The sequence below is a fragment of the Pipistrellus hanaki genome, assembly GCF_964339955.1.
Source record: "Pipistrellus hanaki genome assembly, chromosome: 13".
Lineage (NCBI taxonomy): Eukaryota > Metazoa > Chordata > Mammalia > Chiroptera > Vespertilionidae > Pipistrellus > Pipistrellus hanaki.
The window spans coordinates 20874730-20898179 of record NC_140515.1 but is presented as its reverse complement, the minus strand read 5'-3'; the positions used below and the strand labels follow the sequence as shown (position 1 = coordinate 20898179).

The window sequence follows — 23450 nt, the reverse complement described above, 5'->3', positions numbered from 1 at the left end:
CTGCCCAGTTGGCTAGGGTCACCCTAGGCTCAGGTAACCAGGGCCAGCCAAGGCTTGTGCTGCCAGCAGTGGCAGCAGCAGATGGGGGCGTCATCTTTCCTTCATCACTGGGTTGCCTCCTGCCCCTGAGGGCTCCCAGACTGTGAGAGGGGGCAGGCTGGGCTAAGGAACTCCCCCTCCAGTGCATGAACTTTCATGCACTGGGCCTCTAGTAGGTTCGTATTCTGCTTAGGATAAATGCTGGTTAGACATACCCCAGAATTGTGCAGGGCTATAATTAAACACCGAGGCATGATCCTAAACAAAATCTCATCTATTCAGTAGTTATTCGGGATCTCATGGTCTAGGAAGTTGACCTGGGAGATGGGCTTCAAAACATCAAAAGCCAGCGAACCAAAACAAGAAAGACCATTGAAAACCATAGATGTCCAAGAGCAAATAACAAATATAATAGTCACGAAGCAGGAACCAATGAATGAACCGTACTCTATGTCCACAAAGCAAGACACAAACAGCATAAGGCCCATGTGACAATTTACCTCATGTGGATGAGGAACCTGGATTCCTATTCTACGCTGGTGGGAATCATGGAACAGTCTATGAATTAAATACAAAAATAGCAATCCCTACACTCCAGGAAAAACTGCAGTGCATGTGAGCCCCCGAATCCAAGGTCAGAGGCAGATTCTCTCCAAAAGCCCGTTCCCCACGGCATGTGCAGTTACCCACCTCCAAAAGGGTACAAGTAAACACTGGACCTGCTCTGGCGTTACACTGCCACGGCTCCTCCCGCTGGCTCCCTCCTCTTCTTCTTTAAGACAGGTAAAGGTGGATCTCTTGAAGGAACTGGGGGCTCCCACTCTAGGCAAAGGTTGGACAGGTGATCAATGTACAGCATGAGATTGGACTGTGCCTCCGTGCCTCCAACAGAGCTGGATCATCTGGGGCAATGAAAATTATAAGCAACAAGAGAGTGGTATTAACAGCAAGAGTCGGGAAGCCCACGCAGCACACACCACGATGCCCTACGACACCCAGCGACCATGCCTCTTCTAATTCAGTCATTCCAAACATACTCATCAAGCACTGTGCCAGGCCCTGGGGATATAGGAGGGACAGATATAAACACAAGCCCGGTCCTCATGGAGCTCATGGGCCATTTTGAACAAGGAGATAAGCAAAGAAAGGGCAAAGGAACTTAGAGGGAGTATAAAGCAAGGGCAGCCAACCCAAACTGGTGGTCAATGATCATGGAAGGCTTCCTGGAAGAAGTGACATGTAACACGGAACCCAGAGGGCCCATTTAATTAGCCAGACAAGTCTGGGGTGTGTTCAAGAGTCTGAGAAGGTGCAAGAATCTGAGATGAGAAAGCGTGGCTGGTGTGAGGGGCTGAAAACCCTTTGTTCTCAGCCATTCTCCAGCCTGTAATCCTCCACCCGACCAGAGCACCAGGCCTGGGGTCTGCAGCTCATCACAGGCTGGTCCTCCAATCCCCTTAATCCCATCTTGTTTCGACCTCTTCAGTTCGGATCTCAGGAAAGGAAAGAACTTAGAAAATAGTTCTAGAAGAAGATAGACAAACAACCACAATGCGGAGTTGAACACTATAGAATGGACTCCACCATCTGCTTTCTGCACATCATCATGGCGGGTGAATGACCTGCTCTGCTCATTCCAGGCAGTCCGAACAAGACCCTGGGCTGCACTTCAGCTTCTTCCCTTTGGCTCTCACTTTGCCCATCCCTTTCCTCCAAGTCCCCAGGAAATCGCAGAGGGAGCACTTGGCCGCTCTCCCCGCTGGTGTGTTTCAGGCCACCACACACACAGGACACCTCCCCTGCGCTTTATGCCAAGAAGGTAACCCAGAAAGCTGATGAAGCCAATCTTGTCAGGGGCCTCCATGCAGGAGGACACAGGAAAATAAACAAAAAACCCGTGAAACTCCCAGTGTCTTGAGTAGCTTGAGCTGCCTTTGCATGAAGGAGACCACGGAAGGGGATGGTTTAAGACACGGCCATAAGTACGCTGTCATTTTACCAAAATGCACAGTCCAAAGTAGCTTCTCTTTACATTTTCACATCATCATATCATTCAAGTCATGCGAACACGGAGAGAAACAAGGCCCTCACTTCGAAAACGCAGAGCACACAGCTATTTTTCAGACAAAGAAAGGATGTCTTTTTTAACCGATGACAACACAAATTTGTTTAGGTTTTCCCTCCACTAAGCAAGTAAGCAATTAGTTTTTTTCCAATAAAAATATCCCCGTGCATGTGCAAACACCAGAGGCAATCATATAATTACCCTGCCCAATCAGATTCAATTGCTGACAGTTGAGTTCCCACTGCTCATTAACTTCAGATCACAATGGGGTCTTTACGGAAGCCCTTTCCCGTCTCTTTACAAAGGTCCCTGTGATGCTGTGAGCAGTCCCAGCACTACCTCATGTAGGATAATCATCCCAAAATGGCCAGGGCCAAGGCCAGCCTTCTCTGACTTTCCTCTGAAAAAATGAAAAGAGAAACTCGAAGAAAGACTGGCTCAAACACCCTGGCTTCATTTGGGGATCCCACTTCTAAATATAATAGTAACCTTTCACCCCCACACTTTAAGTGCCGTAATTATATAATTAAAACCAATTATGTCATTTAACAGAGACTTTTTCAAGATCCACAGCAAGCCAATTACCTCACTCATTGACCTCAGAAGATTTCCCTCACTGACCTGCAACAATGAGGATTGGGATAAATTTAGACCCCGGCTTCCGAAGTGACAGCCATGGACCAGCTGGGTGGGTTGTAGCTGGTCTAGATTCTTCTGGATTCCATAAGCTGAACTGAATTCATTGGCATCTAAAACAACTACTTGTGTGCACTTGGTTTTCAGAACCACCCTAATAGCATTACTACTTCCATGATGCAAATTATAAAAAGCAGACAGGGAGAGAGTTGTGGGGTTATCTCAAACTATGCAACCAGTTCACGGCAAAGCCAGGCATTAAGGACAAAGTCAGGGCAAGGATTTGAGTCTGCAGAATCCAAAGCCTCTTTACAGCAAGTAGTGTGTGTATGGGGGTGTCTGTGGGGTATGTGTTTATTGTCCTGGGCATCCATTCCTCCTATTTTGATGATCTCACCCCAATTTTCTTTAAGGCAACACATCTGTCCCACTTCCAGCACAGATGGGTGACAAGAGGCTCAGGGGTGTCACCTCAGTCGGCTCCTAGCATCCCCCTGGCCACAGCATTGGTCAGGGATGAACAAATGACCCAATCAACACCAATGAGAGACACTGTGACTTTGCTGAGAATCCTGGGAAAGAGTCTCCCTCTTCCTCAGGGGGCTTGTATGCGAGAGGAGGTGAGATCGGCTGGTTGAGCAGCCACAGAGTAAGGGAGAATGGAGCCCAGAGACGCAGAGAGAAACTGGTTCCAGGAAACTCCCTGAATCTCTTCGTGTGGGCAGCAGCAAGCAGCATTTAGAACATGGGTAGCATATAGAGAGAGCACCACCACCTAGAGCTCCATTGCAGGGACGGAATTCATTGACCAGGCTCTGAGTCCTGCCTCCTGCTCACCACACAGTCACATGCCTCCTATTTCTGAGTTATTTAAAGAACATACCATTTTATGGGCAAGAGGAAGCACTTTAATCTGCAAAATGATTTTTATCGCAAACTAAACATCCTTGTAATTTTTTGGTCCTCTCTTTGGTCAAAGTTGTCTCTCCTTGGAGCTGAGACAGCTGTTGGTGCGGAGAAGGCCTGCCTCGACCTTGCACTTTGCCCTGCTCAGTGGTACTCTTCTCCTCTCCCATTCCTGGATCCATATGGGATGTAAGACACCAGGGTGTGTGTACTCATTAAAATGGAGCGCTTTCTTTCTTCATTCCCAGGCCTTGAGGAAAAAGAACAAGAATTCCTCTAATGCAGGATTTGCAACCTTGGCTCTATTGAAGTTGAAACTGCCTTATAGGATGTGCAGTGGAGTCCTCTGGCCTCTACACACCAGAGGCCAGTAGCACCCTCTCCCTGAGTTGGGACAACTAGAAGTGTCTCTCACATTGTCAAATGTCAAGGAGTCTGGCCCAGATCACCTCTGGTTGAGACCCACTGCTTTAATAGGACATTTGAGGTCTGTATTGGATTTGCTTCGCAGCATCTTTGAAAAATAAAAGTTCTGCCGAAACTGGTTTGGCTCAGTGGATAGAGAGTCGGCCTGCGGACTGAAAGGTCCCCTGTGGCCTGAAGGGTCCCAGGTTCGATTCCAGTCAAGGGCATGTACATTGGTTGCGGGCACATCCCCAGTGGGGGGTGTGCAGGAGGCAGCTGGTCGATGTTTCTCTCTCATCCATATTTCTAGCTCTCTATTCCTCTCCCTTCCTCTCTGTGAAAAAATCAATAATATATATATATTTTTAAAAATTCCCTGTAGTGCTGTGGTGTCTTCTATTTAAAGTGCAAGGAGTGAGAGAACCACACCCTCACTAGAACTTTACAAGTGCATGTGGGGTACCCCCAGAGGAGCGCTGAAGGAACAGGAGCTTCCACTATGGCAGCACTGCTTTCCATGGGGTCTCTGAAGCCTAAAGACCAGGAAGTGGAAAAGGAGAAAGAAGAGAAGAACAGGCATTGATAGTGAGAGAGTTCCAAAGTAGACATTTTGAATTCTCATTTCCACAGGAAAGACAATGAAACCTTAAGACTGTTGCTGGGTTTCCAGGATTCAGTTTCACCCATGAGTAGAAGAGGCTGGAGTCAAACAGAAATGACCTTCCAGCAAAGACCGAAAACTCACACCACAGAGAAAAAGCCCAAAATGGTAAGGCCTCACTTATTTGGACAAATGTGGATAAAGACACTTAAAATAAGCAAAATTTAAGGATTTATAGATATTTCACCAAGGAAAGGCATTTACTTTCTTTGCAGGGCTCCTTCCTTTGAGAAGGGAAGATAAACTTCACTTAATTAGCATATGCATTGGCTAGCCTTCAGAAAGGCCTTTGAATTGGTTTGTCCTCTTCACTGAGCTAATTAGTTATATCTTCACGCAGGCAGCTCCCAGGAACTCCACAGGCTCTGCTTCAAGGCACAGACTTGTGCATCCCCACACCCTGATCAAGTCTGTCTGAAGAATCAGGTTAGTTAATGTGTGAAGACTGTCTTTGGTGGGGCTTCATTGGACAATGTTTGGGTTCTAGCAATTTCCCTCACCAGAAGTTCCAAAGCCCTGGGGTTGGAGATCTGACTTAGGGAAGTTAAGAAGATCAGAGTTAGGTCAGCACAGCTTCCTCAGTTCCCAGGCAGCTCCCCTCCAGCCAGTGGACACCCGGTTCTGGCTGCCCCATCCTCTGGCTCTGCATTCTCCAACCACTCTCACTTCTCTCCTGCAACCAGTGGAATCTGGCTGCTAGGGTGTGACTATGTCTCAAATGGAGAAAGAGCAAGAACAAAGGAGTCTCTGAGGAGACTTGGCCCTCTTCCCATTGTTATTTCAGGCTTATTAATTTTTGTTTTGGTGAAGAGGTAATGTTTAAAACAAACAATAACAGAAAAATAGAAGTATCCATCTGGAGGCTCTGTAGAGGTCAACTGGGACTCTTACAAGCTGAATAATTAGCTGTTCTTTGTAGAATTTAGTAAGAAAACTGAAGGAGCTAGTCCTCAACTCTTGATACACAGAGAATGAGTTTCCCAGGGCATCTTCCTATGGCTAAACATCCACAGGCCACTCTACTGGTTCCTCATTCTGTGATAAAAGAGAAGAGCAGCCCCTGCCAGTCCAGCTAGCACTGAAGCCACAGGATGGGGTCAGGGTGTTTTGATGGAAGTGCCTCCTGACTGAGCCCACCTACTACCCACTTACTTTTTTATTCTGAGTTGCAGACTAATTTGAGGATATGATAAAATGCACTTTTTGAGGATCTGATAAAAACCATAAATCCACTCCTCAGAATAAAGCAGGAAAGTGCCTAGATCAAATCATGCACAAACCCTAATCAAAGACCAAAGCAAAATTAAGCAAGTAAATCAGTATTTGTATCCAATGCGCTTTTTGGGAGCACTGTAAGTAGACATGCGTATCAACTCTAAGCTTTCTGGGTTCAAAGATGGCTAGATCCTGGTTCCAGTGAGAGTTTAGATTGAGAACTAAAGCTGCAGAATCATCCTGAAGAATTCTGGGCCCGATTGCTGTTTCTCAGCAAGCCTGGGCCTTGGGTCCTCCTTAGGTTACGTGCTGCATTTGCCTTGAAAGGCTAAGACAGTGAATGTACTTGTTAAACTTGTTAACTTAATCAGAACTTTAGGGGGACAAATTATAAGGAAATAATTTTTAACCCTTTGAAAGCTCACAACCCCCCTTGACAAAATAGGATAAAAGTTACAAACTTTCTCCATAGAAAAATGCATGTATATACATTCTCAACATTTTCCATAGAATGATTTTGTTCCTTTTTTTTGGGGGGGGGGGGTGTCAAAAATTCTGTGACATTGGAAGGGTCTAAGAACTCCGCAAGGGCGTGGGCAAGTTGACTAAAGCCATCCCGAATCAAGCTTTGCTTTTCTTTTTCTTCCATCTGAGTGGGAAAGGAGGGGTCAGTGTGATGGGAAAGGAACTGGGGAAGGCAAGGACACTCAAACCTCAGAGGTGAGAACTATAACAACTCACGGAACGCCACGGGCTCCGGGTTCATCATCTGTAAAATGAACAGATCAACCAAGCCTGTTTTCACAGGTTATATTGCTCATGTGGATCTAACTGGCAGGGATCCGAGAAGGGCCCTTTCAGAACCTGGAGCACTGCATGAGGTTTTGTATCAAAACAGTTTCAAACCCACGGGATTAAACCGTCCCCAAAGTCATCAAGGTTCTAAGTCATCAGATTATCTGACAGCAGGGTCTACAGAAGAGAGGTCAGGAGACAGCTGGGGAGGAGCTGGGGGTTCTTCTTGGAGCCCAAGGGGAAAGGCATTTATGTGGCAGGGACATCAGGAAGGACAGCCTGGTCCTTCCCTCTGCAGTTCTGCACCGGTCTTCCCTCCTTTGTGCTGCTCTCCCTTCCTTCATGTGGAAAACACAAACACTGCCCAGTTTTCTTTGGCAAAATAATAATCTTTTCCAATTCCATGAACTTAATGTAATTAATATCCTATTGGGAAATAAAGATACCCAATGATCTCTTATATCATTATATTATAACGCACCAATTGCAGAGTACTCCAAATGGATAAAGGACACGGATGCCCAGCTCTGTGCTTTAAAAATAGTATCATTTGTGTGTGTGTGTGTGTGCCTTGCAGCACTTACAGAGTAGGTCCCAGGAGCATCATGCCCATTTTTCAGAAGAGAAAACTGAGGGGGAAAAGTTAAGTGACTTACACAACTCACCCAGCTAGCCAAGGACAAAAAGGGATATCAAGTCCTAAAGTCTACACTCACGGCCACTCTACAATGTTAAAGAGATTATTTATGCAACTATGCCTTTAACAAGACAAGGTTCTTTTCATTTATTTTCTCTCAAAAACAAATAATCTACCACTTTAAGCAGATCTACCATGTGCATATTTATCGCCTCAAAGGAAAAGAGATTATTGAAGTTTGGTCTTTTTATCTTATCCACCCTTGGTCCTTGAAACAGCACAAGAAATGTGTACAGGCTGTTATTATTTGTTGTCATAAGATAGTAGTGACACGCTGGGCAAAGCATGCTGGGAAGGAATGCTCAGGACTCTTATGTTAAGACTTTCCTCTTTTAAACAGAGCTTGTTAAGTCACAGACAAAGTTGACAAATTTCATGGCTTAGTCATGGCTAACATATCAGATTTCACGGTTTGACGGAGATTAACAAGAAAATCATATTAGAGTTACAACTATTAGTAGATTCTTAGATATTTGGTAAGGAAACCCCAAGCTCTCCAAACTCTCCGAACTCCACTGCCCACTGCACACCGCAGTCATCTCCCCCCTCCCCCCCCCCCCCAAAAAAAAGCTTCGGTGAATCCAGGGAGAGCAAGTGAGACCCTCTAGTGCCCTCAGCCCCCTCCAGGCTCCCTCCCTCAGTGGTGAGCGGGTGCCTGACGGGCTCCAGGGACAGGTCTAGCCTCTGTGGAATAAAGCAAGGTTTAGCCCTTCCTTATGACTCAATCCCTAAGAGTGCTGGGAGAAAAACTCACACGCACCCTGTCTGTCCATGGCACAGGCAGCGTGTCCTACCATCGCACGCACTACGGAGAGGAATGAACGAACGCAGTTGTAGAAACTAAGATATTTTCGGTAAAAATTAAGTCTTCACTTGCTGGGGAGGAGGCAGTTCAGCAGAGGCCTTGTTAAAAGGAGTGGCATGCAAGCCGACTTCAAAAAGCCTGCTGCCTGCCCAGCCATTTGGCCCGAGGGCTCTGCATATCCTCTTTCAGGTAGGAGCCCCACTAGCCTGTCAACTTTGCATAAAAGACAGCCAATTTGTCAGCCATTTGCTTTAATTCTCTTCCCCAGTATCCCTCATGATAAACTCCCCGTACCTTCTGGTCTTCAATATCATATATCTGACTGCAGGATGGAAATTCACTGGCGGCTGGGACCGGTTTCCTCCCCCGGCGACCCTCCTGGGTCTTATAGGATGTCCTTAATCAGAACCACATTCCTGGGCTAGAGGAAGTCTTGCACAGACACTATGGCAAATTAGTTTCAGAACCTGGAGGTCAGGTTGGGAATAAAAGCTGCAGTTATCTATTGTGTTTTCTTTAGTTGAGACAATTAAGGCGGGTGCCTGGCGCGCAGGGAAACAAAGACCCGGGAAGTAGCAGCCCCTTAGGAAGGCGCGGCATGGACTGCGGAGCCCCACAGGCAGCCATGGAAACGGAGAGACTCCCGTCCGGGCATCTGGACTGGAGCAAGGGTTTTCTCATTTACCCAGAGAGGCCTTGTAGTTCAGCAGCACCCTAGGTTGGTGAAAGAAAAGCAACTTAAGGTACGACAAGTTTAGAGTTGTCAAAAAATAGAGTTGTCAACTAACTGTGTGTGTGTACACATATATACAAACCTCTCTATGTTGCAATACATATGTGTGGTAGGTAAAAAAAACACCCATATTTAATCATAATAACAGTAATAACAGCTACCATTTATGATGTTCTTATGTGACAGGCACTGTGCTGAAGACTCTCCATGCGCTGTTCCATTGATGCTCTCAACACACTAGCAAGGCAAGGACTATTGTTCCTATTTTACTGATGAAAAACCCCTTCAGTTAGCCACAGAGTTAACCATCGAGCCATCGTCTGAACCCTGAACTGGTGTTTGGAACCACTGGGGCCTGGGCCTTCTCAGCAGTTCCAAGGTGTCTCTGGGAAGAAATACAAATTTCCTGGTGGGTGGGGATGAGCCATACATGACTTCACTAACACGCGGGTGTGAAAGAGCTCTGCCTCCAAGGCTGGGGGTGGGGAGCAGTGAGAAAAGCAAGACCTTGTTGCAGAGACCGGAGACCCACCTCCTTGCCAGCTCTGCCCCGGACTAGCCTGCCCCGGTACTCGAAGACCCAGGAGGACCAGGGCTTAGTGGAAAGCTGTCTCCCAGCCAATTTCAAAGGGACAGCCTGCCCCTCTCATGAATGGAACTGCCCTGGAGATTGGAGGCCAGACACATTTGCAGTGTGCCTCTGCCCTAACTAACGCCGTGGGGGCAGCGGACAATTACAAAAGGAATGAACTTTTTCATCAAAAGCCCTCCCATAAAACCATTTCCCAGGAAATGTAACACAGCATGGAGCTAGCCGGCTGCAATTTTCCACCAACAATGAGCATCGTGGGGCACAGGTACTATATTTAAACGGTTTTCCTCCAGCTTTTTGGCAAGGCTCCCTCTCAAGGAGACTCGGGGTTGGGCTGAGGTCTCTCTCCTTCCCCTCCAGCCAGCGGGATTGGAATGTTTAATACAGCCCTGTGTCTTCAACACCCATGTGTAAAACGCCAATAAACAAGCCGGCAAAGACCTGCAGGCCTAATTGCCTTTTAACTCCACCAAGATGATAAACTCCCAGAGCAAGGGAGGAAAGACTCCCAGGGATTTAACAAGTTTATCTGCCTGCCACTTGAACATTTTCTGTCTGCCTACACTTCAGTGAATTCGCCAATAAAAGGATAAAAGGGCCCCGAACCTCAGACCCCTCAATAGCCCAAAAGCCCCAGATTCAAAACGTATGGCCGGCAAAAACCAACCCAATAACGGGACCCTGTTCCACGTGTTTGGGAGGTCTGCAGCGGGGAGAGCGGGGCCGCCTGCCCGTTTCTAGCACCCGCCATTTCCTGTTTATTGACCACGGCCTACAAATCTTCACCGACAATAAAGAAGACTGTTCTCACAAGGAAACTGGGAAAAGCAAGTCATCCAGAAACCTCTAAAATTCAGGTCAGGGGACTGTACCAACCAGAGAGAAGCCATGTGGGTCCCGGCGGTGAGGAGTGGAATGTGATCAGTGATGTGATGAGCATCCAGTTCACTGGGGAGGGACATTTTTCATCTTTCCCTCCCTGAACTGCCATTCAGGGTCAGCATTCGAGTTGTTTTTGTTGCTCTGCACCCTGCCACCCAGAAGAGCAATCCTGAGAACTCTGTACCAGTTGGAATTAAACTGGAAAAGCAAAGTAAAAAAAAAAAAAAAAAAAAAACCAGAAGACTTGGGGGCAGCACAGCAAGATGGTGCCATTCAAGACATAGACATGGGGTGAATGGGCCTCACCGCTCTGGGGCTAGCTACCTCAGGATATTTATCAGCATAAATGTGCACCTTCCTTTTGGGGATTTATTCTAAAGAAATGATAGGATAAGTGCATAATGGTAAAGCCCCAGGAGCTACAGCATTCTAACAGGAAACATTTTAAAAGCACTAAATGCTCACCATTAAGGACTGGTTAAGTAACACAAAACTGCTATGCTCTGCAGTTACAAAAATGATACCGGGGGTATATATCAATTAGTGTGGAAAGGTGTCCAACATACAATGTTAAGTTCAAAAGCCTAGATATAGGTAAAAGACTAGGAATACACATAAGCTCATCAAAATCTCAATATTTCTAGATAGCGGAATTCTGCAAAGACATTGTGGTATTTAAATTTTTTAGTAATAAAAATGTATTTCCTTTAAAATCAATGAGAGCACTAAAGCTAAAATATAGACTATCTCATCACCACCACCACCACCATCATCACCACTCTCTTGATCAACTGGAAGAGAATCACAATTCAAATAACTTATGGAAAGAAAGATCCAGCTTTCCTTTCTCAAAGAACATTAAAAGATTGGATCTTGATTTATTGGCACATATACTTGTTGTTTAAGTGTACTGTCCGGTGGGTTGAGAATGAATGGTGAAACTCTAAGTGGGCTCAAAATTCCAAAGGGTATGTTTCCCAAGGTGGCCCAGGCCTCTCTCTTTCCTCAAATCAGGATACAAATGCTGAGAGCTCCTCTATTAAGCCGACCTGTTCCACTTAATAAAACAAGAGCAGCCCTCGAGCAGGGCGCTTGCCAAATGAAAAATCTGAAGCACTATTTTTCTATTAAAATCTCGTCCATGTTTTTCCTATTGGAACCTGGAAACTGGACAAATTCTGAAGGAATCCAAAGGAATTTCTTTCGAAAGGAATTCTGTTAACACCAAAAGCTCCCCGAGCACTCCACAAAGCAAATGCTAGGCTGCATTATGCTGAGATGTAAAAGCAGGGGTTCCAACCCAAAATGACCCCAGAAGGCAGAATGTGTCCTTCGCACAGGCTTAGTGTGTATCGGGGCTTATGCGTCTGTACACTGATCCCCGTGCATTTCTGCATCTCCCTGCTTCATAATTTCATAATCAGTTCCAGATTTTTTATTCCTCTCAACAGTGTAAGGCATGGGATTCTGGATTGGGGAGATGCAAGATTTAAGGGTATGGAAGTACAGTGGAAAGTATGATAAAAATAAAACCAAAAATGAAGTTTTGTTTTGTATCCACTGAAAAAGAACAGATTGAATGCACACCTCGGGACTCATTAGAGACACTGTCTGGACATTGGATACATATTAAAACATGGACACATGTGCAAGCATTTCATGGGTAAAACTGTTAGAACATGGACTCATATGCAAGTACTAGAACATGGACACATATGTAAAAATTCCGTGTGTGTAACACAGCCTTCTCGAGGGAGTCCTCACCAATGACTGGAGCTATGGAAAGCCTTGTTATGTGCTGTAACGCATCAATGAGAGGTCCGACTGCCGAAGCACTCTAATGCTTCTCTCAAAATTCAGAACTCCGTCCCTGAGAAACAGAGTATAAAAGGTCAGGCTAATCCAGGGTAAATTCGTCTCTCCAGTTCAAAGGCACTGGCCTCTCTATGGGTTCCAACCGGAGGTTTCTTGGAAGGATTGTTCTCAAATTTGTTAGAGAAATTTCACTGACTTCACAGACGTTGTCATTAAATAGATAACCTGAGCTCTTCATTGCCCTGCAAGATGACTGTTCACCTTTGAAGCTCTGCAAATTGGGATTAAGCTGGCTGCTTGCCTTTTACCCGGAAGATGACTCCGCGCCATGGATTCCTGAGCCCTGGGCAATCACCTGGTCGATCCAGGATATCAAACGGATCGCTTCAACGTGTCTCTTTCCAAATGCACAAGTGGGTTGGCTTGGTTATACTTGTTGATTTGGATGCAGTAGTACTGCTGGATATGAATGCCCTCCCTCAGTAAGAATCTTCACAGAACTTTATAGCGTTTTAAAAAACCCAAGCCTAATTTTCAAATACATGGAATTATTCAAAGTGTCCGCTTCCTATTCAAAGGCCCAGAGGCTGAGGCATCTCATCAGACCCTAGCGGGCTCTTCAGAACAGCATTTCCTTGCTTTTCCCAATGACTCTGCACATTCCAGAGGGGGCTCAGTATAAACAAACACCCCGGCCTTCAGCTTTCACCCTCTAACCCCACGGCCTGCTTCCTGCGCATCCCCTAATCTAAAACATCTCCTCTTCGCAGGTATATGGTCTTGGATTTGTCACGGTGAACGGGAGACTTTACAAGACCAATAAAATGACAGCTGCGAGGGGGGACGAGGTGGCTTTTACCGGCTCTGAAACACCACTGCCTTTAACTCCCAGGGATCAGGAACTTGAAAGCACTGGGATTCACTTAGCTCTGTGTTTGTCATAAAGTTAAGGCTAATCAGATTTCCCCCAGCTTGCAGCCCTATCTTAAATCCCCAAGCTTCTCCTCTGCAAACTTCACTGATGGGAGATGTGATTATGCCTTCTCAGGCCGTAAATTCTAATATTTGCAACATAACTGTTGTCATTTAGGTCAATTAAGATGCTTTTACTGGCTCCAAACAACCACCTATGGGTCCTGCCCAATACCCTGGCGGTGGTTTATGACTCCAGGGTGATTGTATCTCTTAGGGATATGAAAGATGGCTGCATGGAAATGATCACGAGGCCCTTGAAGCATGTGCCCCATATTACGGTCAACCCGTGCCCATTTCCAATCCACATATCCCTGGAAGCTCAGAGCCCTTCCTCAGCCATAAAAGACACTGTTGGATCTAAGATTCCCCTTACAGTTGGTTTCTTTGATCACCTTTTCTCAGTGACCTGGGAAGGGAGATACCGCCTGAGACACTCCGTGATAAAATTCCCCTGGGATGGGCTGGCCAGACCCAGCCGGGAAGTGCCAGACTTTCGCACGTACGCATTATACCCCTAAGGACAAGCGGGTTTACTTTCCCCTGGGGCAGACCGCTTCCTCGTGACAGGCAGAATAGGCTGACGGCGAAGAAAGAATGGAATATATTTGGGGATTCCAAATAGACAGGTTGCAGCTTCTTTTCCCTGGAAGAATATCTCTTATTTGTCACCATCTTCCTCAAGCTGTTTCTTCTTTCAACAAGGCCCCTGGACCCCCACTACATCCCAGGCCCTGTGCTAGGTGGGGATACAGAGATCCAGGAATTCCGGGGCTAGCTGCAGACACAGAGGCACGTGAATAACTAAAACACAAAGTGCTCACAGACACGAGGAAGTCCTTTACAGCTGATGCGGAAAGCACTGAGAAGTGGCATGTCCATGTTTGCATGGGAGGGAGGTGGTCAGGGAAGGTTCCTTGGGGAAAAGGATTCCTAGCCTGGAGCTTAGAAAATAGCATGAGCCCGGCCGGTGTGGCTCAGTGGATGAGCGTCGATCTATGAACCAGGAGGTCATGATTCGATTCCCAGTGAGGGCACATGCCAGGTTGTGGGCTCCATTCCCAGTAGGGGGTATATAGGAGGCCAATCAATGATTCTCTCTCCCTCTCCCTTCCTCTCTGAAATCAATAAAAAATATATATTTTTTTAAAAAGATAAAATGCAGGAGACAGCTGGACCCACTGGAGGAGAAGAGCATTGCCAGCAAGGAGAACAAGAGCAAAGCATGGTTCTGGGAAAGACATAGACGGGTGCGAATGCAAGCAGGCAGGTGTTCCAGGGCCTCCATACCTGCAGGCTGTGGAGAGCTGAGGCTGGAGAGGAGAGCCGGGCTAGACCTGGTAGGGCTTTGCATTCATGCTCCATAAGTTATTGCCTTTCCTGTTCAAAGGAGACCTGGCATAATGGCACCTTTTTCACAAAACCAACTGATACAGTTGAGGAGGAACTTTTTCTTTTCCCCACCCTAATATGCTTGTCCCATGCCTCCAGTAGCAGTTAGCATGGTACAATCCTCCAGTCTAACTTGACTGACATAACTCTTCGAACCTCCGGTCACACCTCCCTTGGTAGAGGACACTTTGCTTTTGATTACTATTTGCAGGAGCCAGGTAAAATATTCCAAATTCTACCCGGCAAACACATGCTAAGTGCAGACTCCAGCCAAGGCTCAGCCCTTGGATGAGTCAGAAATGTGGAAGGGGAGGAGAGGTGACCTCAGCATGCAGTGTGATTTTGAGGTGCACAGAGACACATCTTGAGTCTTAAGATTTAAAGGGCTTTTATGAACTGGATTTTTTCCTTGTATTTCTGATTTTGATAATTTGGTTGGATTTGGCCAGAAACAACCAAAGAGCACAACATCACTCGGTAACAGGCAAGAACCGGTGTGACAACTGTGCTCCGGCAACAGCCATTGAAAGCCTGCTGTTGGGAAAGGGCAAGCTATCAGCAATGTCCCGAAATTAGATGCTTAAATGGACTGCAGGGACCCAGGGTCAGAGAGTGACCGTGTGACCCAGGCACTCACAAGTTTCTCAAAACGATCCAATCTGTAGCCCATTTTCAAGAGTTGCAGTTATTGCTGCTGTTGAAAATTTAAAATACTTGACTTTGCTTGTTTCTGCATAATATCTACCTTGTTCCAAAATGGATTAAGGTACCTCATACCCAATAGAAGAGGCTCTTATTACCGGAGAAGGGAGGAGTGAGGGTTTGAGTCAGCTCCCTCCGCGCCCCCCAATGCAAAGATCCGACTTGTTCCAAGTGGGACTTGGATAGTGCTGATGAAATTTGTAAAGCTTTTCTAAAATAGAATATTCTGACTTAACACATAATTCTCCAGGTGCTGAGTGACAGGGGAGGAGCCGAGAACTCATTTCTAGAGGAAGTCTGGGAACCACGAGCTTCATTAGCTGCCTAAAAATCTCAGCTAAAGAATTCACACTTGCTCATTTGTTCTCTATGCCCAGAAGGGCATTTACTGGTGTCTGACCCTCAGGGTAGTGCCAGGCAGCACAGTGCAGTGCGGCCGCACTGGCTCTACTATTGAATGGCATTTCAGTTTCAGCATTTGGGCAAGTCACTTGATCTTTCAATTCCTCAGTTTCTCCATCCGGATATGTAATTAACAGTAGCCATCACCTAAGAAGATTATTGTGAAGAGTTATAAGAGTTAATACAGGTAGACAGTGCTTGCTGCATTTTAAATGCTCAATAAATATTAGCTATAATCATTTCTGGACCTCTGTTAAGTACAGAGAGAACAAAAGAAATAAAGAGCATTACTTTGTCATAAGGAACTTATAGTCTACATGGAAACAAAGCCACCATAAAGGAAACCATTGTGATCAAGAAAAGGAAATTCTGGGGTAAATTAAGTTAGGACTCTAAGAGCCCCCGGAGGTCAGGAGAGAGAGATAATGACATTTACAAAATTTAGAAGGGGCTGGCTCCAATAGGTGGTTTAGACAGAAAATAGGGCATTTCAGATAATGGCAAACAATGGGCATGAAGACATGGAAAAAGAAATAAACAGTGCATATTTTTAGAAAGGAAAAAAACACCTCATTATCTGGGAATAGTGGAAAATCCATAAAAACTGCCCAGGGGACCTTTGGGAGGAATAAGGGGACAGGGCAGCGGGTTTGAGCCTCATGAGGTTGAAAATAGGAGGCGCTGCCATCTGTCCTCAGAGAGGGACGCAGAGGAGGTGGCGCTGCAGGGGAACCTGGCTGAGGCTTGCAGGTTAGATGAGCTGGGAGAGCTCTGACTCAGGGAAACCACCGAGAGGCCACTGGATGGGTGAGGTGATGTGGCCCGCACCAGACCAGTGCTGAGAGGACAGACAGAAAGGGGAGGCAGGGAGAAGGACCACTGGCCTTGGCCAGTGACCAGACATCTAACCCAGAGGTATGAATGCACAGGACCTGGGGTTCCATGGCAGGGGTCTGAGGCCCAGCACTGCTGCTCAGCAGGCCTGAGCTCAGGGCACCAACTCAGTGTGAGTTCAGCTTCTGCCTTTGCACAATGCATGCAAGTGCTGACTTCACATGAAAGACTCCTGGCTCATCCCCAAGTGGTCAAAACATGGTAACCATCTCTTTGGTGTTGGTGTAAAAAGGAAAGAAAAGAATAGGAAGCAAAAAAAAAACAACAACAGATGTTCTTCTAAGCCACTGCCTGAGACCCAGGCCTGGTCGCTTCCTGGAGACCTCATTAACGCTTAACATCAGCCATTCAATGCCTCAGAGACAAACAGGTGTCCATATGAACGAAGACTCCTTTATTGTAGCTCTTCAACACATACCGAACTCACACTCATGTCCGTCTTGACATGGAAACCACGTCTTTCCAAAAATATCAGACCAAAAGAACATGGCGATAAGTTTGCTTCCTTTAAAAGAAATAGCCCAAGATTAAAAAGGTAAGTACTTTGCACTTTATTTCACAAGAAGAGGGAGGAAAAGGGATGACACATTGTGCCAGTGATTACCTGCCCGCTTTAAGCCCTGTCAGCAACACAAAGACTTAAACCGGAGCTAAATCCCGGGCCCATTATCCCTCTAAGCCCCCGTGTTAACTCCGGGGACTGAGAGGCTTGTCTGCATTTCTGCGGGAGGTTCGCGCTGGGTTCAGAAAACGTTTAAAGAGGCGCCCTATTATCTGGGGTAGGTGTGCCCTGAAGAATCTAAACTGAATGTGCTTTTGTTTTAGTTCCTGACAATGTTTCTCATCCACCTAAGTTCCCTAAGTTCAACTTGCACAATGCAAATTGTAGAGGTGGGTTGTGTTCGACCTAATCAGCCTGGAATGAGATGCCAAGGAAGCGGGTCACACAGGGAAATGAAATTCTTCATCAGCATGCCCTTTCGACCCTCGCACCAGTGTCCTTGATGGCCCTGCGTGTGCCAGCCTTCGCTTCCCTGGTAAAGCTGTGAGGTATTTGAAAACAAAGTTTTGAGAAAAGCCACAAAACCAAAGAAGAACAGGCAAAACGACCTGCTGCTGATTAGAGCTGATAATCAGATCTGGTGGTCACCAAGGGAAGGACTTGTGACCCTTCCAGGAACCAGTAGGAGAGAAATGAGAGAGTAATGTCCCCATTTCTACTAAAGCATATCCCCTGAGGAAGGGCCCCTCCAGTCCACAGACTCTCCTGTACTATGGCATGCCTGAGCAATTATTTTTTCCATCGTTTATACATGCAACTGACTAATACTATGACATAAATGAGCTTTTACAAGCCAGCCCTGCTTCCTTAATGAATAGCCCAAGCCAGCGATTGCTTTGATTGCGAAGGAAATAGATGGCTTCTCAAGGTCTGTTGGATAAGGTGGCATTGGAAAAGGAACCTCTCAGATGCATGGAACAGAAGACTTGCTACTGCTCCCCAGAGAAACCCAAGGAGAAATACCTTTAGCTACCACAGAAGTTCCACAAATACTCATAACGTGTTGCCTGTGCATAAGAGCACAGATTGTGGGTTCTATGCATCATGTAAGACCCACGTGCTCTGGGGCAAGTCACAGCTCTGAGTTTCAGTTCCTAGTCTTTAAAATGGAGCCAATATTTACCTACTTCACAGGACAGCATACAGGTCTCCGGACTAATGCCCACAAAGCGTTTAGATTTCGCCTGACTTGTGAGAATCATTCTGGAATATTAGCTATTGCTATTAATGTAAAATCCAGAAAAGCACAGCCTTTAACCACTGGACAGTGTTATGACTCAGGCCCAGCAGTAAATTCTTTTCCGTGGAGAAATCCTCCCTGAATGAGACAGGAACAAATCAAAATTGGGCTTCAGCTCCATAATAATGATGGGTCAACTGTTTCTTAAGAAAATTCTCTTTTCTCTGGCTCTATTTAACAATCATCTTTAGCCCAGGAACTCAGACTGGCCATACGGGTGATCCAGTATTGTCACTTCAATACGTTAAATTCTTTAAATGTGTAGATAAGAGTAGAGGGAAGACAATTGGGACCAAGGAGCTGCCCAGGCCCTTGAAAACCTTTCAGTTTAACTGCCTCATAGTGAAGACACCAGGGGGAAAATGCCATGTCTTCGGACACAGGTCATGAGAGGGACAGAGGAAGGACTAGAATCTTCAATCCAAGATTTTCTGGCCACTGCCACTTTTCATTAAGAGATGAGCTGCTCCTTGGAGGTCTAGTAGAATTAACTGTAAAATCATGTGGACTTGGCACCATTGTTTTTGGTGGTGAGGAAGATGGTGGGGCCATATTTTAGCTACTGATTCAGGTCTTTGGTTACTACTGTATTCAAGCTTGCTTTCTATTTTGTTTTGCATCAGTTTTGGAAATATTTATCTTGTCAGAAAACTGCTTATTGTATCTGGTTTTTAAAATGTCTTGGCATGCCTGGCTGGTGTGGCTCAATGGTTGAGCACTGATTCATGAACCAAGAGGTCACTGGTTCGATTCCTGGTCAGGGCATATGCCTGGGTTCTAGGCTTGATACTCCCTCCCCACACCTCGGTAAGGGGCATACAGGAGGCAGCCAATCGATGTTTCTCTCTCATTGATGTTTCTATCTCTTTCTCTCTCCCTTCTTCTCTCTAAAATCAATAAAAATATATTTTAAAAATAAAATGTATTGGCACAGTTATTCATAACACCTTTTATAATAAAAGTATCCATATTATATCATAGTTGTCCCTGGTTTTCTTCCTAATAAAGCATTTTGTACCTTCTCTATTTTCTCTGGTTTATTAAACCTAGATGAAAGTTAGACTATGGAAGGCACATACAATGGCACTTGCTGCCACAATGGAAACCTGCCATCATCTGCTTTGTACAATATGGATGGACCTGCCCTGTCCACTGGCCATCAGCTCAAGTGACTCCTTCAAATATGACCAACAAGACTGAGGAACTCAAGTAAAAATTTAATTTGAATTCATTTAAATTTAAATAGTTACATGTGGTTGCCACCTTGGATCTTTTAAAAACTCAGGTTCTTTTTCAGCTTTTTTGGTGGATCAGGTCTTATTATTTATTATTTTTGTTTTCAATTTTATTTATGTATGCCTTTGGCTTTGACAAAAAAATGTCCTTCCTTTCACTTTGTTTACTCTGTTTTTATGAAGACCAGTCATTCGGCAAGAAACAGACTTCGGCAGCGTTCTTTCAAGGCCCGAATTCCTTCTTCTTTGGACTCCAGTCCCAAAGGCTTGGTAGGAAAGGTCCGTGAAAAGGTGATTGAAGAGAGAAGATGAAAAGCTAGAGGCCTCCCAGATGAAAGCCAAGCCCAAAACCTGGCTGTTAAGAGTATTTTCTCTCCTCCGAAAAAATGAATGAGCTGAATCCAATGTGACACTGAAGGAAAATGAAAATGCTTGACGAGCAGGTTGTGGACCTGAACTCCCATGTAACTGGATTCCTCCTTGGGACTTAAGGCTCCGACACACGATCCTTTGTGGAGAGGGTCCTGCCAGCCCTGCTGAAATCTGGACACCACTGGCCTTTTTATTTGGGGAATTTTTAATATAAATGGAGTTGAGAACCAGGAACTTAGCTCTCTGGGGGTTTCTGCCATTTGGGACGAAGAGGTGGGGATAGAAGCAACAGGAAAAAGAAGCAGATGAACTACTGTAAAGGGACAAGAAGAAACCTCCCTCTGCCTGGAGGGAGCCGGTCTCCAGGCCTGGAGATGAGAGCCCCCACCATAAAGCAAGAATTCATTACACTTCCCGTCCCCCCGGCCCCACAAGAGCGGGAGCCAGCATGCAATATGTATTGTGAAGCTCGGTATCAGAAGGGATGCCAGGGCGGGGGTGATGGCGAGGCCGCCGCTCCCAGAGACGACCAGAGCCACTGAGCGATGAACTCTGGAAGGCTTGGTCTGCTGCTGCTTTGATGCCTGGGGTTGGGAGGAATGGAGAGGCTTATTCCAAAGGGACTCTAAAATGCCAGAGATAAAGGGAATGGACCTGTGGAAAGCATTTCAAGGAAAGTTAGTCTCCCATCTGAAGTTTTCCTGGTGATTTTACTACAGTAATTCAAGACTTCTTAGAAGATTCCTTGCCTCTTGCTACTTTGGATCATACTCTAAATGGCCAAAGAATCCTAAATACTCACGTTATGTAATTATACCCAGAAAGCTACAGACCCGTGTATTAGCTGTTCCATGATAATTTATCTCATTAAATAACCAATTACAGTTCCAGGCAGTGGGCCAGGGGCTGGGCTCACAATGGTAGCCCGTTTAGATAAAGGTATTTCTCATGAATGGATATTCTACCGAAGACAGGCAGACATGTTCGCAAATAAATAACATAATTCACATGGTGACAAGTGCTATCAAGAGTACAAAACCAAGGAATGTGATAGGGAGGGCCTGGAGGGCAGGGGGAACTTCAGATGGTGTGGTCAGATAGGGACGCTTCCAACAGTCACAGCCTAGCTGAGACCCACATGAAGAGAAGGCACTAGTCTTACACAGGGAGCAGGGAATGTATTCCAGGCCCAGGAGACAGCAGGCTCAGAGGTCCTGGAGTGAAAGTACAGTTGGGATGTTGGGGGACAGAAAGAGAGCCAGGGTTCCAGGAATGCAGTGAACCAGGGAATGTGGACAAGAAGGAGATACAGGGGCCAGACCAGAGCCAAAGTAAGGGCTGTGGATTAATCAAGGCTCATGAAGTATTTAGGGCCACTCTCCTAGCATACATTGTGAGCTAAGACAGTTCTTATCTTCCTTAGTGACTGCAAGTAGAGTAGACCTTGATCTACTTGGGCAAGTTTTCCTCAAAGAAAGGGCAGATCACATTGGTGCTTTGCACTCAATTAGTTGGGCAAGAAACCAAGTTCTTCCAAGAACTCCCCACGTTCTCTGACCGCCAAAGACACTAGTACCGGGGCTTCACAGAGCTCAGGGGCCTCCCTGGTGGGCTCACGGTCAACTGGGGGAGTCCCGAGCTCCTTGGCAATCATCCCTGCTTCCGCCTCTGGGTTTTGCACAAAAGATTTTTTCTCTCCCTCTGCCACTGGGAAAAATACATAAAAATAGGTGTGCCACTTGAAAATTAAACAAAGAGTAAGTCTCCAGGCCAGCTGGGCTGCGATCTAGATAAAACTGGAGAATCTAACAGTGGGAAGTCACGTTACATAAAAATAAGAAAGCAAGAAAGAATCGTGGCAGTAATGATCGGTTTGGAAAAAAAAAAAAAAAAAAAAGAGAGAGAGAGAGAGAGAGAGAGATGGAAAGAATTTGGAAGGTAACAACTTCCAGATGGTCCTGGTGGTGGAGATAGCTATATATAGAGAAAGAGGGGCTAATTAGTTCCTGGGCCGAGGCCCCAGTTTCTGTTAAGTGAGTGATTGTCTTGTGGTGGTTTAGTTCAATACTAGGGGACACACACCACATCGCGAGCAAATTAAGTATTTGGGTTTTTTTTTTTTTTTTTTTTTTTTTTTTTTTCTCTCTCTCTCAAGCAATAGGAATTGCCCAACCTTAATACAATTAATTAAGACTCAATGAATGTTTAATTTAGTTCTGGTGCTTGTACCGGGGACACAATGGGCTCTTTGTTTTGGTCAAGGCTCCTAAATATTGGAAAAAGGGAGACAGGCGAAAAGAGAGCAAGGGTTGTCAACAGCTTTTCCCCAAATGCTCGGATGCACAAGTTGGTTTCCAAACGTAACAGCCAATTCCATGAAACCCAGGAGAATGCCCTCGAAAGAGGCTGCGGGCCTTCCAGGAGAAGAGGAAAAATATTGCCTCACGCCTCTGGGTTGGCACCGAAAGTTACAAGCTAGTCTTTCAAACACCCTCTCCCAAACTCTCACTCTGCCAAGTAAATGGACCATCTTTACAGTGCATGCTCAACTACACTCTCACTTGGTTTCTTCCTGTTTTTGAGTCAGGAGCTCTTGGCAGCAAAAAGAAGGTTTGAGAAAATGTGGGCGGTAGGAAGCCTGGTTGGAATGCTCCTTCCAGAATACTCTGACCGAATGGGCGGCTTTGGGCCACCAACTATCAACTGACAGGCGGCTGGACAGCCACGTGGGGGTTTTTATCACAGTTGAATCCACACTATTGGCTCCTGAGAGAATTCCACAAAGAACAACAATAACAACATTAAAAAGCGCTTCTGTTATTTACTGTGTGTCTACTGTGCATCAGCCCTGAGTGTGGTGTTCCATGTAGATTATCTCATTTAACTTTCGCAACAACGTTGAGCGGTCAGGGTTCTTATCATCCCCCTACGGAACACATGTGGAAGCTGAAGCTTTGAGATGTTAAGTCCTTTGCCCAAGATCTCATAGTGAGTGGAGGATCTGGGATTGCAACCAAAGAAGCTTGATCCTGGAGTCTGCACTAGCTCTTGCTCACGCCTGATACTCGCTGAGTGAACTCCTGCTGGGTGGATGAGTTAGAGGGATTGCCAAACAGCTGGCTCTCTCTATGCACACCAGCAGAGGAAGGCTGGACATCTAAGCCAGAGGGCAAACATGTGCTGTGTGCCATTTACATACCAACTTGCAGAGCTGGCAAGTGGTGAGAACTACTGATGAATCCACAGAACAATGGCTTCCCATCCTGGTCAAATTGGACCAGAAAATTAACTGGTTGGAGAAGAGAAGCATATGAGGCTCAAGTCACTTTTTCCCTGGAATCTGGTCCTGTTCACTCTTAATCCACTTGGAAGGCTGTCAGGCTCTGGGAGACAGGGTGAGATGGAGATAAGGAAGCAAGAATTATTGTTCCAA

General features: G+C 45.9%; 1 protein-coding gene across 18 annotated transcripts in view; it reads right to left on the bottom strand.

Annotated features, from left to right (window-relative positions):
• Positions 1-23450, bottom strand: part of ERC2 (ELKS/RAB6-interacting/CAST family member 2) — an 877102-nt gene that overhangs the window by 96238 nt on the left and 757414 nt on the right. For 2 of the 18 annotated variants that reach the window (XR_014796702.1, XR_014796704.1), the window contains exon 21: positions 759-941. The exons of 14 other annotated variants lie outside the window; for them this stretch is intronic. The gene's annotated coding sequence lies outside the window, so the exon portion shown is untranslated. Of the gene's footprint in view, positions 1-729; positions 942-4438; positions 4585-23450 lie in introns of those variants that run through there. 2 more of the 18 variants (XR_014796703.1, XM_084903103.1) reach the window with 2 other exon arrangements.